This window comes from Elephantulus edwardii, unplaced genomic scaffold (genome assembly GCF_000299155.1).
Source record: "Elephantulus edwardii isolate Elephantulus edwardi_28Jun2011 unplaced genomic scaffold, EleEdw1.0 scaffold00194, whole genome shotgun sequence".
Taxonomy (NCBI): Eukaryota; Metazoa; Chordata; class Mammalia; order Macroscelidea; family Macroscelididae; genus Elephantulus; species Elephantulus edwardii.
Window position 1 is genome coordinate 4,137,452 of NW_006399944.1, and position 13,883 is coordinate 4,151,334.

General features: G+C 36.9%; 1 pseudogene; it reads left to right on the forward strand.

The window, feature by feature from the left end:
• The first annotated feature begins 3,552 nt into the window (after window positions 1-3,552).
• Window positions 3,553-4,968, forward strand: LOC102855422 (annotated as a pseudogene).
• Window positions 4,969-13,883: the final 8,915 nt, after the last annotated feature.

Here is a 13,883-nt window from a genome sequence, read left to right on the forward strand (position 1 = left end):
TCTCTGTAAATGTTTATTAAAATTAATAAAGTAAAATTTATAAAAAATTAAGCTGGCATGAAAACTCAGATCAATTCTGATAACACTGTTTATTATTTTCATGTAATAAATTAGGATTCGGATTTTATTGTAACTTTCCTGAGCTCGCTTTCAGGAGTCATTCTCTTAAGTATGAATGTGAGTGAGGTTCAAGCAGGATGAATTTCTAGATGAAAGGATAAAAAAACCCAACAAAAAACAAAACTCAAAATACCAAAATCCCAACAAAACCAAAACAAACACAATCACCCCATCCCTTGGTTCATGTTAAATACATCAGGTCTATTACAAGGAGTTAGAGTTTTGACAGAAAATAAAATTTGCCCTTAGTGGTTCAATAAAGGGAAAACTTGCTGAGACTCTGGGGAAAAGTTAAGAAAGAAAAGGGGGGGGAAAGTGCAGTACTCAAAAGAAAGCAAAGGAAAAACCTTTCTTACCCTTGGGGTCAACAGGACAGTGAGTGGAAGTGGGGTGGTCGCATGGCTGTGAAAGCTGATCATTCTTTGCGAGCTGTGTTTGTGGAAGCCAGTAGCTTCCAGAGCAGAGCAGAGAGGGAACAAAGCAGAGACGACATCAACTCTCTCTGCTCTTCTTTCTTACTGGCGAAGTGCCTAACATGTTGGTCTGATAAGCAGCATTGTGTCTGCTGAACAGGTCAGGAGGGCTAAGGGAGGCTTTGTGGCTGGAGGTTCCTCTGCACTGGGTAGCCCCACCTCTGAAGAGGCCAGGCCACTGAGAAGTGGTGGGGGCCACCGTCTCTGCCTCTCCACCCTCCCAGTTCTCCTGGATACCTCTGAGTTTCCCCAGATTCCTGCATCTCTGCTTCTCTAGGTCAGCTTGCCTCTGGTGTGGCTTGGCTTAATGGCCTGAGGAACATCCTGGATGTGGGGACCTCACCGTTTGCCCCAATGCCTCTGCAACCAAAAAAGAGAAATCATGTTACTCTGGAGACTAAGGTGTGCCTGATACAGGCATGATCTTTTCAATCACATGTTAGAAAGCTGGGCAATAACTAGGGAAGATAGAAGGAGAATTGATGCCTTTGAGCTGTGGTTTTGGAGAAGAGTATTGCATATACCACTGACTGCTAAGAAAATGAACAGGTTCATTCTGGAGAGAGGGACATCATGCTTGGGAGGGTGGAGGGACAGCACAGGTGAGGAAGACCCTCTATGAGGTGGATTGATTCAGTGACTGGGATAATAGGATTAGGTGTGTCAGAGACAGTGAGGTTGGCACAGCATGGAGCAGAGTTTAGGGCTGTTGTACATAGGGTTGCTATTAGTCGCAGGCGATTCGACAGTACAAAACAACAATATAACAACTACCAACATTTGCAGTCAGAAGTCGATTGAACATGCAGTTAAGATGCATTAATAATAATGAATGACCATAATATGAAAGTTGGGCAAAAGAAAGAAGAAGCAGTAGTTGGAAAACATAGACTTGCTGACAGAAACGAGGCTGGAGACAGAATTATAGAACCCTGTACAATGGCCTGGTCAATACGAATACCTTTTTACAAGAAACATAAACACAGACTATACACATAGCTTTTGCCTGATGGTATTCTTGATGTCAGACTGACTACATCTGTGGGAAGAATCACTGGAGCAGCTCAATATCAGTTGTGAAAACAAGGGCAGAAGCTGATTGTGGAACAGACCACTAACTACTCATATGCGAGTTCAAGCTGAAGCTAAAGAAGGTTAAATCAAATCCACAAGAAGTAAAATTTGATCTTTAATTTATCATACTGGAATTTCAAAAACATCTCTGGGCCAGATTTGAGATCTTGAACACTAATAAGTAAAGACCAGATGAGCAGTGGGAGGAAATCAAGAATATCATCCACGAAGAATGCGAAAAGTCTTTACAAAGACAGAGGGGAAAGAAGAGACCAAGAAGGATGTCAGAAGAGACTGCATAATATCCTAGAGCACCGAGAAGCCAAAGCAAAGGAAGAAATCTAGACGTTAAGGAGTTGAACAAAAGATTTCACAGTGAGGGAAGACAAAGCTAAGTATTATAACTAAATGTACAAAGAGCTGGAGTCAGAACACCAAAATAACCAAACTAGCTCCACATTTCTTTTTTTTTGTTTTTTTAGCTCCACATTTCTTAAGCTGAAGGAACTAAGGAACAAATTCAAGCTGTGAGTTGCAATACTTAAGGATGCTTTGGGTAGAATATTAAATGATCCAGGAAGCATTACAAGAAGATGGAAGGAGTATACAGAGTAACAATACCAAAAAGAATTGGCTGACATAGAATTACATGATACAACATAGGAGCAAAAGCCTGTGGTAATGAAGGAAGAAACCAAGCTGCTCTGAAATATTGATAAAAAACAAGACCCCAGAAATTGACAGCATACCAATTGATTTATTTTAACAAACAAATGCTGCCTTGGATGTGCTCACCAGGTTGTGGCAAGAAATCTGGGGGACAACCACCTGTCCAACTGACTGAAAGAGATTTGTATTTATTCTTATTTCAAAGAAAGGTGACCTGATAGAGTACATTAATTATCAACCAATATCATTAATATCACATGCAAGCAAGATTCTGACGAAAATTAACCAAAATCAAGTGGAATAGCACATCAACAAAGAACTGCCAGATATTCAAGCTAAGTTTAGAAGAGGCCATGGTAATAGGGATATTAAAGCTAATGTTAGGTGGATCTTGGCTGAAAGCAGAGAGCAACAGAGGAATGTCTATCTATGTTTCATTGACTGTGCAAAGACATTTGACTGTGTGGATCACAAAAACGGTGGCTAACTCTGAGAGGAACAGCTGACTTTCCCATTACAATACATCTTTTAATTTCCTGGTTTCTGGTGTCAAAAATGTTGACTGTTGAGCCAAGCATACAAAAACTGTGAGCAAACTCAATCTCTTCACCATCCAACCTGATGCTGCCAATTGACCCAGTGGGGAAAATCTTTGTTTTCTTGATATTGAGCCTCAATCTATATTGAAGGCTGTAGTCCTTGATCTTCTGCAGCAAGTGCTTCAGGTTCTCCTCAGTTTCAGCAAGGAGGGTTGTGTTATCTGCATAACACAGATTATTGATGAATCTTCCTCCAATCCTGATGCCACACTTTTCCTCATAGATCCCAGCCTCCCAGATAATCTGTTCTGCATCTAGGTTGAAAAGATATGGGGATAGGACACGTCCCTGGCATACACCCTTTCCCAATTTTGAATCATACAGTGTTTCCTTGCTCTGTTCTGACTACTGCCTGCTGATCCAATTTGGAAGAGATCATATATTTCCTCCTTTTTGGTTCTGATTGTTCTTGCATATATTTGAATGATAGTGCTAGTCACTGGACTTCCTTGTATGTGTCTGTATTATCCTGTCACTAACTACACTGTATTTCAAGATGTATCTAAAAATGGCTTTTTAAAATATCAAAGCAATCCCATTTTTCCTCACCTTTTCATCTCTGGCATAGATTATATGATTGTCTGATTCATAAAAGAGGAATTGCTAGGGGAAAAACCAAATATTTAGAGGAAACCAAATAATTCCAGGTATTATATTCACAAAAACTGGAATTGTTGAGTCCAAATACAACAAAAATTAGAACGTCCATGAAAATGTGGTTTCAGAATCTGAATGAAGAAGTAGAAAAGTATAGAAGTTAAATAATAAGCTTTGTTATGAATACACATTTCTCAAATCAGAATTTGGACATCAGAAAGAAGAATTTGCATGTGTTTTAGAAGAAGAAAACTTGAAATATGGATCAGAGATTGTATGAATGGAGAAAGATAAAGAAGAGCTACATAACCAGCGGCTTAGTGTTGAACCCACAAAAGACAGCAAATGCGTAGAACAACTCAGTCAAGAAAAAAAAAAATATATCAGAAAGTAATAGTGTGGAGGCTTAAGAAGCAGAATTAAGGCTATAAAGGAGAATTCTGGTGCTTAGGTAGAAAGTGTCCAAAGAATGAAAGTGCGACAATTGGCTGAGTGATCCCTAGATGCTGAAACCCAGTCAACTAAAATACAGTCTGAATATTTGGAAAAAGAACTATAATCAAGCAATGGACAAAATACTATTTTAATCAGTAAATTGCATAAAGCTGAAAGGGAATTAAATATAATGACCAGTAAAGTTAAAGAACGTAAACCTTCCAACAAACTAGGAGAAACAGACATCAAACTGAAGAAAGCAAGAACTAAGATTGAGTTAGAAACAGAAAGAAATAAGATTCAAAGTGAACAGGTTATATTTCAATCACACAATGAAATTCTCAAATCAGCTGTGGAACACCACAAACTCGTCTTCATTGAAAAAGATTGTGAATTAATACTTAAAGTACAAGTTGCCAAGCAAGACATTTATAAAACGCGTGTGACATTATAAAATGAAAAGCTGAAACTTGAGAATAGATTGGCAGATGTAGAAAAAAATGAAAGTAGAACATAATTTCTGGAGACAATATGAGAAGAGTGAGTGTGAAGAGAAATTATGAGCTTCACAGAGTTAGCCAGAAGGGAAATCCAGAGTATTAGGCTAAAATTTCAACAGGAATATGTGGATATGAAAAATACAGAGAAATGAAATTTCTGGTCTCAAACAGTGAATCAGTAGTTTGCAGACCCAACTGTATTCCCTTGCAGAGCTGGAGAATGATTTACTGAACTCAAAACAGATGTTGAAGAAAATGGTGGAGAGATTAAAACAGGACTGTGGAAATTTAATAAACTAAGCCGAAGAAGCACAACTGGAAGTTGAAAAACTTTGGAAGATAAAGTGGGACATTGGTTGGAACAAAAGTATAACCTTCATGAGAGTTGTCATAGAAAAAAAAAAGTATAATCAAGGTAAAGAAAAATTGTAGAGAGCTGAAATTGTCCAGAAAAAGACAAGTGGTTGTCTTTTAAAGAGATTTCTACAGAGTAAGGCATAATTAACTAATTAGAAAAATAAAAATTTCTAGTGAAAACTAAAAAAAAAAAAAAAAAAAAGCTGCTCCTTAACAGACAGATAATCAGTCTCCTTCTTAAAGATTTATTGCTTCTGACACTCAATTGAGTTGGATACCTGACATCTTTAGGTTTGGTTTTGTTTCTGAGTGGGTTTAAATGAAGCCAGACAGTAAGAGAGCTCAAGAGAAGCTACTGACTGGACAATCTCCAGAGTCCCTGAGTGGTGTAATGGTTAAGTGCTCTACTAACCAAGGTTGGTGATATGAACCAAGTAGAGGCCTCTCAGAAGAAGGGTCTGGCTATTCACTTCTCAAGAGTTCTATGGAGAAGTTCTACTCTGCACAATACAGGAACCTTAGGAGAAAAAATGGACTTTATGGCAATTTTTTTTCTTTCTTCATTTCTCTTTTTCTGTCTTTATGTTTGTCTGTTTGTCTCTCTCTCTCTCATTCCTTTTTTTCCCTTCAGTCTTTGAGATCACTGAGCAAGCAAAATCAAGAAAAATGGAGACTTATCAGTGTAGCCTCTGACTCCAGATAAAACACAGATGGATAATCATTGGTTCCTTGTGGCCCATGCCAGTCATTTTACAATTAGAATTTATTCATGTGCTTTCCCCACATAATTTTGATTAGACAAGTAAAACTTATTGTTTATTATGTATAATTCTGATAAATATGAATTCTTAGGTCCAACAAATCCAGCACAGGTCTTATTCTTCGAGCAATCACTATGCACTTTTCAAATTCCAATATTCCTCAGAATTTCAAACAGAGTAATTTTCTCTATTAGTTGGTGGTTTTAAAGTGCTTGAGGCAGAAAGTCAAAAGATCAAATTTGGCACTGTGCAGTTGGCACACAAATATCAATCCTAAATATAAAATATATATGCACACGATTTAGAACAAAACAAAGTGCCTCACTCATTATTGGAATGTTTACGATTCAATAATGCAAGGACATGCTTGTTTAATAGCTGTTTAAGATAATGCACTTGGCCTTTCAAGTGCAGAAAAAAACTTTACCCTTCGCTGTATTTGGTTACATGGAATGTATGAAGGTCAATGACAATTATACCCTATCTTAAATATTCAATTAACTTAATACACACTGTCTATATAATTCTGAATCTCAAGCTTTAAAGTGATGCAGAAAAGTTTTAGATAATGTTTAAGGTCAAAGCTACTTTCCACTTGGGTCACATAAAGGGGAAAAAGCTTTATTTTTTAAAAAGACAAACAGCCTTTGAATTCTCAAGTACAAATGAAATAGTAATTTTAAATCAATTAAGACTGTTAAGTATTAATACAAATACAAACATTTACAATTGCAATATCTAGTAAGTAGGTAGTACACTGATCATGATTTATATTCACAAGTGGCAAAGTTTGAATTGATCCTGGGAATATATCAGAATTTCTGGGAAATCTAGACAAAGAAGCTGGGGACAGAAGGAGGGGAAGAGAAGCCACTACACCAGAAACAAGTCTGTGAGGTTTTGGTTACCAATGGACACCACAACTCATCACCTAGGTCCAGGAAACATAGGCCAGAGTTGGATTAAGTACCCTAAACACTGATAATCTGTAGTATTCCTCTTCTCTGCTTTCTCATACATTTGACCAGATACAAGTTTTGTATGTATATAAAATAAGAAAAAATATATATGTACACACATATATTGATGTTATATGCTATCAAGTTAAAACTAATTCATAGCTGACCACCGGTGGGTTTTCAAAGGATAAACATTGCATTAAAAGATATTATCCATTTTTCTTCCTTAGAGCAGCTGTGGGACACAAGTAGTTTACCTTTGGGTGTCATAAGATAGAGTGTATTGTTATTTATTGGATCAGATGAGGGAGAGAACTGTTTAAAAGGAATATGTGGCCAATATACTCATGAAGAAATGCTCCAAATCACTGGCCGTAAGTGAGGTGCAAATCAAAACCACAATGAGATACCATCTCACCCCAATAGCAGTGGCAAAGTTTAGCAGGGCAGCAAGTAATCAATTTTGGAGAGGATGTGGCAAGATAGGAACTCTTATACATTGTCGGTGGGATTGTAAAATGGTACAATCACTCTGGAAGGATATTTGGAGTTTCCTCAAAAAGCTGAACATAGAAATTCCATATGACCCAGCTGTTCCACTGCTTGGAACATACCCTAAGAAAGTGAGAACTAAGACACAAACAGAGACTTGTATACCAATGTTCTTAACAGTGTTATTCATCATAGTAAGAACATGGAAATAGCTCAAATGCCCAACCACAATTGAATGGTTTTAGAAATTATCGTACATTCTCACAGTGGAATACTAGGCAGCACACAGGAGCAATGATTTTGTAAATTACTACCTAACACGGAAATTTCAGCACCAGGGAAAGAGAAGCCATAGCCAAAATGGAGATCTAATAAGAGATGAGTCTTAGGTGGGGAGGAGCCAAAATTTGCACGACTGAGAAATTTTTTTGTACAATTTAGGAGGGCGGAGTCAAGATTGGCAGATTGAGAATTTAGAAACACTGGAGCTGTGAGACTTAAGGTTGAGGTGTCTGTGTGCACATGTCAAGACTGTCATATTCTGTTATTAATCCTGATTATAATATTTTTACTTCATCAATATGGTTCTGTGTGGTTTGTGAGCTTTAGCATCAGATTTTGGATCCAGCAAAGCAGTATGATAAGTGTTGAGATGAGTAGAAAGAGGAATAGGAGCATGGGGAACATCCCTGAACTCATGGGAACTGGTTTTGTGTTACAGATGCTGCTGATGGGGACAGTTTCCCTTTGTGAAATAGGTAAAGATCAGAGATGACCATCCTTGCATGGCTCTTGCTCTTTTTACATTGGCCTAGATTTTACATTAATATTATTACATGTTCTGTTATTCCCCTTCTACTTAATTTAAGCTATACTTTGTTACATTCTACCTTTTCACAGTCAATAAAAAAAAGACAAAACAAAAACAAAAACATGAATTTTCCTTTTAAACTAACAATCACATGTCTCATTCCATTGCCTCTTCTTGACTCCAGCTTAAATTTCTGGCAGTTCTCTATTGAGGTACCGTTCCAACCATTTTAATCTTCAGAAAGCTTTTATTTGCATGTGAGGTTAATGATATTGTTGAGTAATTTCTGCACCTTGTTGAATCTTGTTTGTTTGTTTATTTGAAATAAATATGGTTATCTTTCAGTTTGTCCATGGCGAGAAAATACCATCTGACCACTGCTCATCTTGCTTGCTAGGATAGCTAGCTGCCTTCTGTTGATCATGTAACAATCCATGAACATTGTTTACAACTTATAAATTTCTAGCATGAATTTTTAAATTGACCACGATGAAGTTAAAATTCAGTTGATCCCCTTTTGACCAAATATTTCATGTAATTTCAGAAATATTATTCCATAAAACATGATCTTCATTTTTATTTATTCTATAGTATGTAGGCATGACATTTTTAGATTGTAATATAATTTCACTTAATCTGAACAATGGCTTTTGTTTAAGTAGCAGTGGTAACTTGGAGAAAGAAGTGGCCAAGTCTGATTTGTATCTACTTCATAAAGGGGAATTATCCGCATCAATAAAACCCATAGCAGCACAGATAGCTGGTAGGTCAGACATGTACCTAAACTTAATTTCCCCATGCTCCTAAATGTATTACCATCAATCACTGGGCTCAATATTCATTGTTGATTTGAAGACTTTACTCACAGTTGTGGTACCAAGAGTGGGGTTTTATTAGGGAAATATGTTGGAGAGTGAGAAAGGCAAAGAATATCTCATAATGTAAATCTAGGTTTAGTACAGCAGTCCTAAGCCAGATTAACAGAAAAATATAATTCCTTAATTAGTAACAGTCCTGGTTTTAGCTTAGTGGCACAAATCCAAATCATCCAGTGAAGTTTGCTTCAGAACAGAAGTCAGCTTCTCCTCCAAACCTTTTCCAAGAAAAACGAAACCTATAACTTTGGCCAGGACAAATGCAAGAAGTCTAAAGACACACCTTGCCGCAATTTTTCCACCTCAATGCCACAGTCTCTCTACCATCATCACCAGGGTGTCATCATCAGAGTCTTGTTTTCACCAGGATCTTGTTTTCATGAGGGTCTCAGTCCAACCTCCCTTGAGTGTTGCTGCTCACTGTGGTAAGCACTTTCTCATCCTACTACAATTCCTGCAATGGCAAGACCATGTGTCTGCAGTTAAGATAGCTGGAGACCAGAGAGGGCTAATGAAATAGCTAGAAAAGCCAGTTTTTAAGCTAATATTGCAGATGTCAAAGTTGAAACAGACTCTGTTTTATTTATCCTGTTTCATCCATGTAAACCAAAGTGTTCAATGGAAGAACTATCTTCTGTTTCATTGCACTCTTTGCATTTTAAAAAAGAAGTTAGTTTCTTCTGATCCATTGCATTTAAAAAAATTATAAGTAGAGGTTTACAAATTCTTTTCATCTCTGCAAGTTTTTGATATATTGTTCCACTTAGTTGTTGACATTTCATTTTAACTAAATATAACATTATGTCATTTAAAAAATTTGGTTCTACAGTAGAAAAAATTATGATAATTGAAAAATATAATTTACAAAAGATTTCATTTATAAAATACATTTATATTTTAATTTGCAAACGAATGCAATATATATATATGAAAATTAGTAAGTAACTGAATTGATTTGGAATATGTAATTTTGTTCTTTATGTTTGAGACAGTCAAAAGAAGTAGTATTTAAAAGATAATTGAAAATAATTTTCTTTCTCTTGTATCATGTTGTTGGGCCTTTATTGATCTTCATGAATATTTTTCATCTTCAATTAATACTTAAAAGAACTTGTGCACTTATTTTCTGTATTTTTATATTGCAACATCATGGTTCATTGAGTAACTATTAAGTTGTAGTCAGATAAAAGTGAAATCGAAGAGCATGGTCCAAAGAGTGAGTTCAGTGTAAAGACGCGTCTGACTCACTTTGCACAAGACCAGATATGTCTCTAGTCATATAGGCTATACTGTTGTTGGAAAGTCCTTATGTGGTGGCTAATAGAGAACTTATTGCTGTAAACTGGTAAGTTTACATTCAATTAGTCTAAAGTAAAAGGAAAGCATAATTGTTATTGTATAAAAATTTATAAAATGCTATTAATTTCATCTACTGTCCTGTCAGTTTTCTTCCATTGTAATGGTTATACCTATCTGCTGTGCATCTGCAAGTCTCCGTTTCAGACAACTGATTATTCTTTTTTGCTGATGTTCTAAATGCAATCTTATGTTGTTTATTGTATAATTTGTTCCTGCATGTGCACAATGACACATCCGCAAATACAGGAACAGATTCTCCTTTATAAAATCAACCTGGTGATCTGATTGGGTGTCTCTATATAACATGTCATATCTGTGTAGAAGCTGTTTAAGAACATGAAAATAGGACTTCTTTGAGTCTATAGGAAAAGACATATTCTGTCTACTATTAAGAATTCTAAGTTTCAACATTCCATGCACAAAGCTGTATTGTCTTGCTGCTTAGTGTGTAAACAAAAAACACCTAGAGCTTGATCATAGTTGATGTAGATGCAAATAGTCTGGTATAATCTTGAATATGTTGTTGTTGTTGTTGTTATGTGCCGTCGAGTCGCCTGTGACTCATAGCGACCCTATGTACAACAGCCCTAAACTCCGCTCTGTCCTGTGCCAATCGCACTGTCTCTGACACTCCCAACCCAATTATTCCAGTCACTGAATCAATCCACCTCATAGAGGGCCTTCCTCTCCTGCGCTGTCCCTCCACCCTCCCAAGCATGATGTCCCTCTCCAAGGACCGGTCTCTCCTCACAACATGTCCAAAATATGTTAGACGGAGCCTCAGAATCCTTGCCTCCAAGGAGCCACCCGGTTTAACCCTTTCCAGGACGAATCTGTTTGTTTTCCTAGCAGTCCATGGTATTTTCAGTACTCTTCTCCAGCACCACAGCTCAAAGGTATCAATTCTCCTTCTATCCTCCTTGGTCATTGTACAACTCTCTGATGCATAACAGGTGATTGCGAAGACCATGGCCTGTATCAAACGCACCTTAGTCTCCGGAGAGACACCATTGCTCTTCAGTACTTTGGAGAGTCCCTAACAGCAGACGTTCCCATAGCAATGCGACTTTTCATTTCCTGGCTGCTGGTGCCAAGACTGTTGACCATGGAGCCAAGCAAACTAAAGCTGTGTACAATCTCAATCTCTTCACCATCCATGCTGATGCTGCCAATTGGTCCAGTGAATATAAACAAGGTAAATTGAAGAGGACTCAACTGGCGGTATTTAGATTGCATCAGTGGAAAAGAGAACTGACTGGTAAATATTGCACAAGACTTGGGTGCTTATGGTGTCTCCTTTCCAGATAGCTTTTAAAACGGAATTCTTACTTTATTGGAGAGATGCAAAATTTTGTTCAATATTACCTCTTTGAGTTTCTGAAATTTGATTTAACTGATAGAGACAATGAAAGTTATATTATTAAATAAAGAGAATGGTTCTTAGACTAAACACAAAGAAGATAAAAAACTTAATTTAAGTTGATAAATGGGAAAGGCAGAGTCAGAGCAGGATCTGATGAGTCATATAAGATTTATGTTTCTTAACAAAAATAACTTCATATTCACACAACTTAGAATACTAACGGGAATCCGATGGATGGTTTTAAAATGTAAGCACATTTCTCTAAGATTAGACACCCAGAAGATGTAATTAAGTACTATGTATCATTTGAATTGACTCTGAAATTATTTACTTCCTTAACCACTCCCTGCTCTTCAAAATGAAACAACCAGAGTCATGATGTTGTGGTGGAATTTTACTGAATCTTATTTATTTTTTAAAAATTGACTCTGTGGAATATTTCTACATTGAAATCACTGAAATAACATGCACAAGATGAATATGAAACGGTTTCTGTTTTCCAAAACTTTTAATCCAGTGTGATGAGAAACATCTGAATAATGGAAGAAAAAAAGGCAGAAATGCCAAAGAGAGAGGTTCCAAACTATGAAAAATGGGAGAAAGCAGGGATGTATTTTTTTATAGGGGATCACATAAGATTGTATTTTGACTAGACTATGCGACATCAGGATTGGTGGAAGATCTATCAAAAATCTGCGTTATGCAGATGACACAACCCTGCTTGCTGAAATGGAGGAGGACCTGAAGCTCTTGCTGCAGAGGGTCAAGGACTTCAGCCTTCAATATGGATTGAAGCTCAATGTCAAGAAGACAAAGATGCTCACCACTGGGCCAATTGGCAGCATCATAATGGATGGTGAAGAGATTGAGATTGTTCATAGCTTTAGTTTGCTTGGCTTCACAATCAACACTCTTGGCACCAGCAGCCAGAAAATTGAAAGATGTATCACCATGGGAAAGTCTGCTGTTAGGGACCTCTCTAAAGTACTGAAGAGCAATGGTGTCTCTCTGAAAACTAAGGTGCATCTGATACAGGACATGGTCTTTGCAATCATTTGTTATGCATCAGAGAGCTGGACAATGACTAGGGAAGATAGAAGGAGAAATGATTCCTTTGAGCTTTGGTGTTGGAGAAGAGTATTGAGAGTACCATGGACTGCTAAGAAAACAAACAGATTCATCCTGGAGAGGGTTAAACCAGGTTGCTCCTTGGAGGCAAGGACTCTGAGGCTTCATCTGACATACTTTGGTCATGTTGTAAGAAAATACTGGTCCTTGGAGGAGGACATCATGCTTGGGAGGGTGGAGGGCAGGCGCAGAAGGGGAAGGCCCTCTAGGAGATGGATTGATTCGGTGACTGGGGTAATCGGGATGGGTGTGTTGGAGACAGAGATTGGCACAGGACAGAGCAGAGTTTAGGGCTATTGTACATTGGGTTGCTATGAGTCACAAGCGACTCGACGGCACATAACAACAACAACAACAACAATGGGGAATAAAATTAACTTACAGCTTGGAAAATGAGGTGAGAAATAAAAGATTTGATTTTTCAAGTGTAGGATGGAGTGCTTGGTTGACTCAGGAAATAGCAGGTGAAGCTGAAGAGAAGGAGTACAACTTATGTTTGAAACAATATAGTTGAGAAATTAAAAGGTTTGGGATGCTCATGTACTATGCCAAAAGATTTAGATGTACTTGTAGAACTTTTCTGTAGTGGACATTGCTTGTTGTTTACCCTACCACCACTTTCCCTCCCCTTTTTTTTTCCCAACAAAAATATTTTAATTGTGTATTATACTTCCCAGAGAGTTGAACCTCAGTTAATCTAAACCAATTGCTACAAATGCTCCAGTCTTCACAGTGGGTGGTTGGTACAGTACAGTTGTAGTCATAGAGACACAGTAACCTGGATGGTGAAGGGATACTGGAATTGCTCTCCAGCCTTTGCCATTTTCCTGTGTTGCTTAGAAAACTTGTAATTAAAGTATAGCCCTGAGTAGAGTAGAGAAAATTATGTAAAATTCTCTCTACATTGAATTGTCAAAATATCCAATCTTGAAACCATTTATTTTAACATTTATTTTTTAGAGAGATGAGGATTTTTACTTCTTGTAAATGATACATTATTCTAGTCTTGATGCCCTATTAATTCTCAGTGAAAACATCTTTAGTTATTCCTTTTTTTCCCTTTAATAAATACAAAATAATACTTGCTTTTACATCTGGTACTTTATGTACTAAGACTTTTTTTTTTAATTATTGGACACAAACTTTTGGTAATTAGTGGTGTTTCCCTTTAAGAACAATTCACTCTCTAAAGTTCTGACATATGTATATATATATGTATATATATATTAATAATTTGTTTTGTTGTTATGTGCAAGAATAGAAATATGAGTGTGGAAAAAGATACCAGTAATTAAAGATGTTAAATAGATT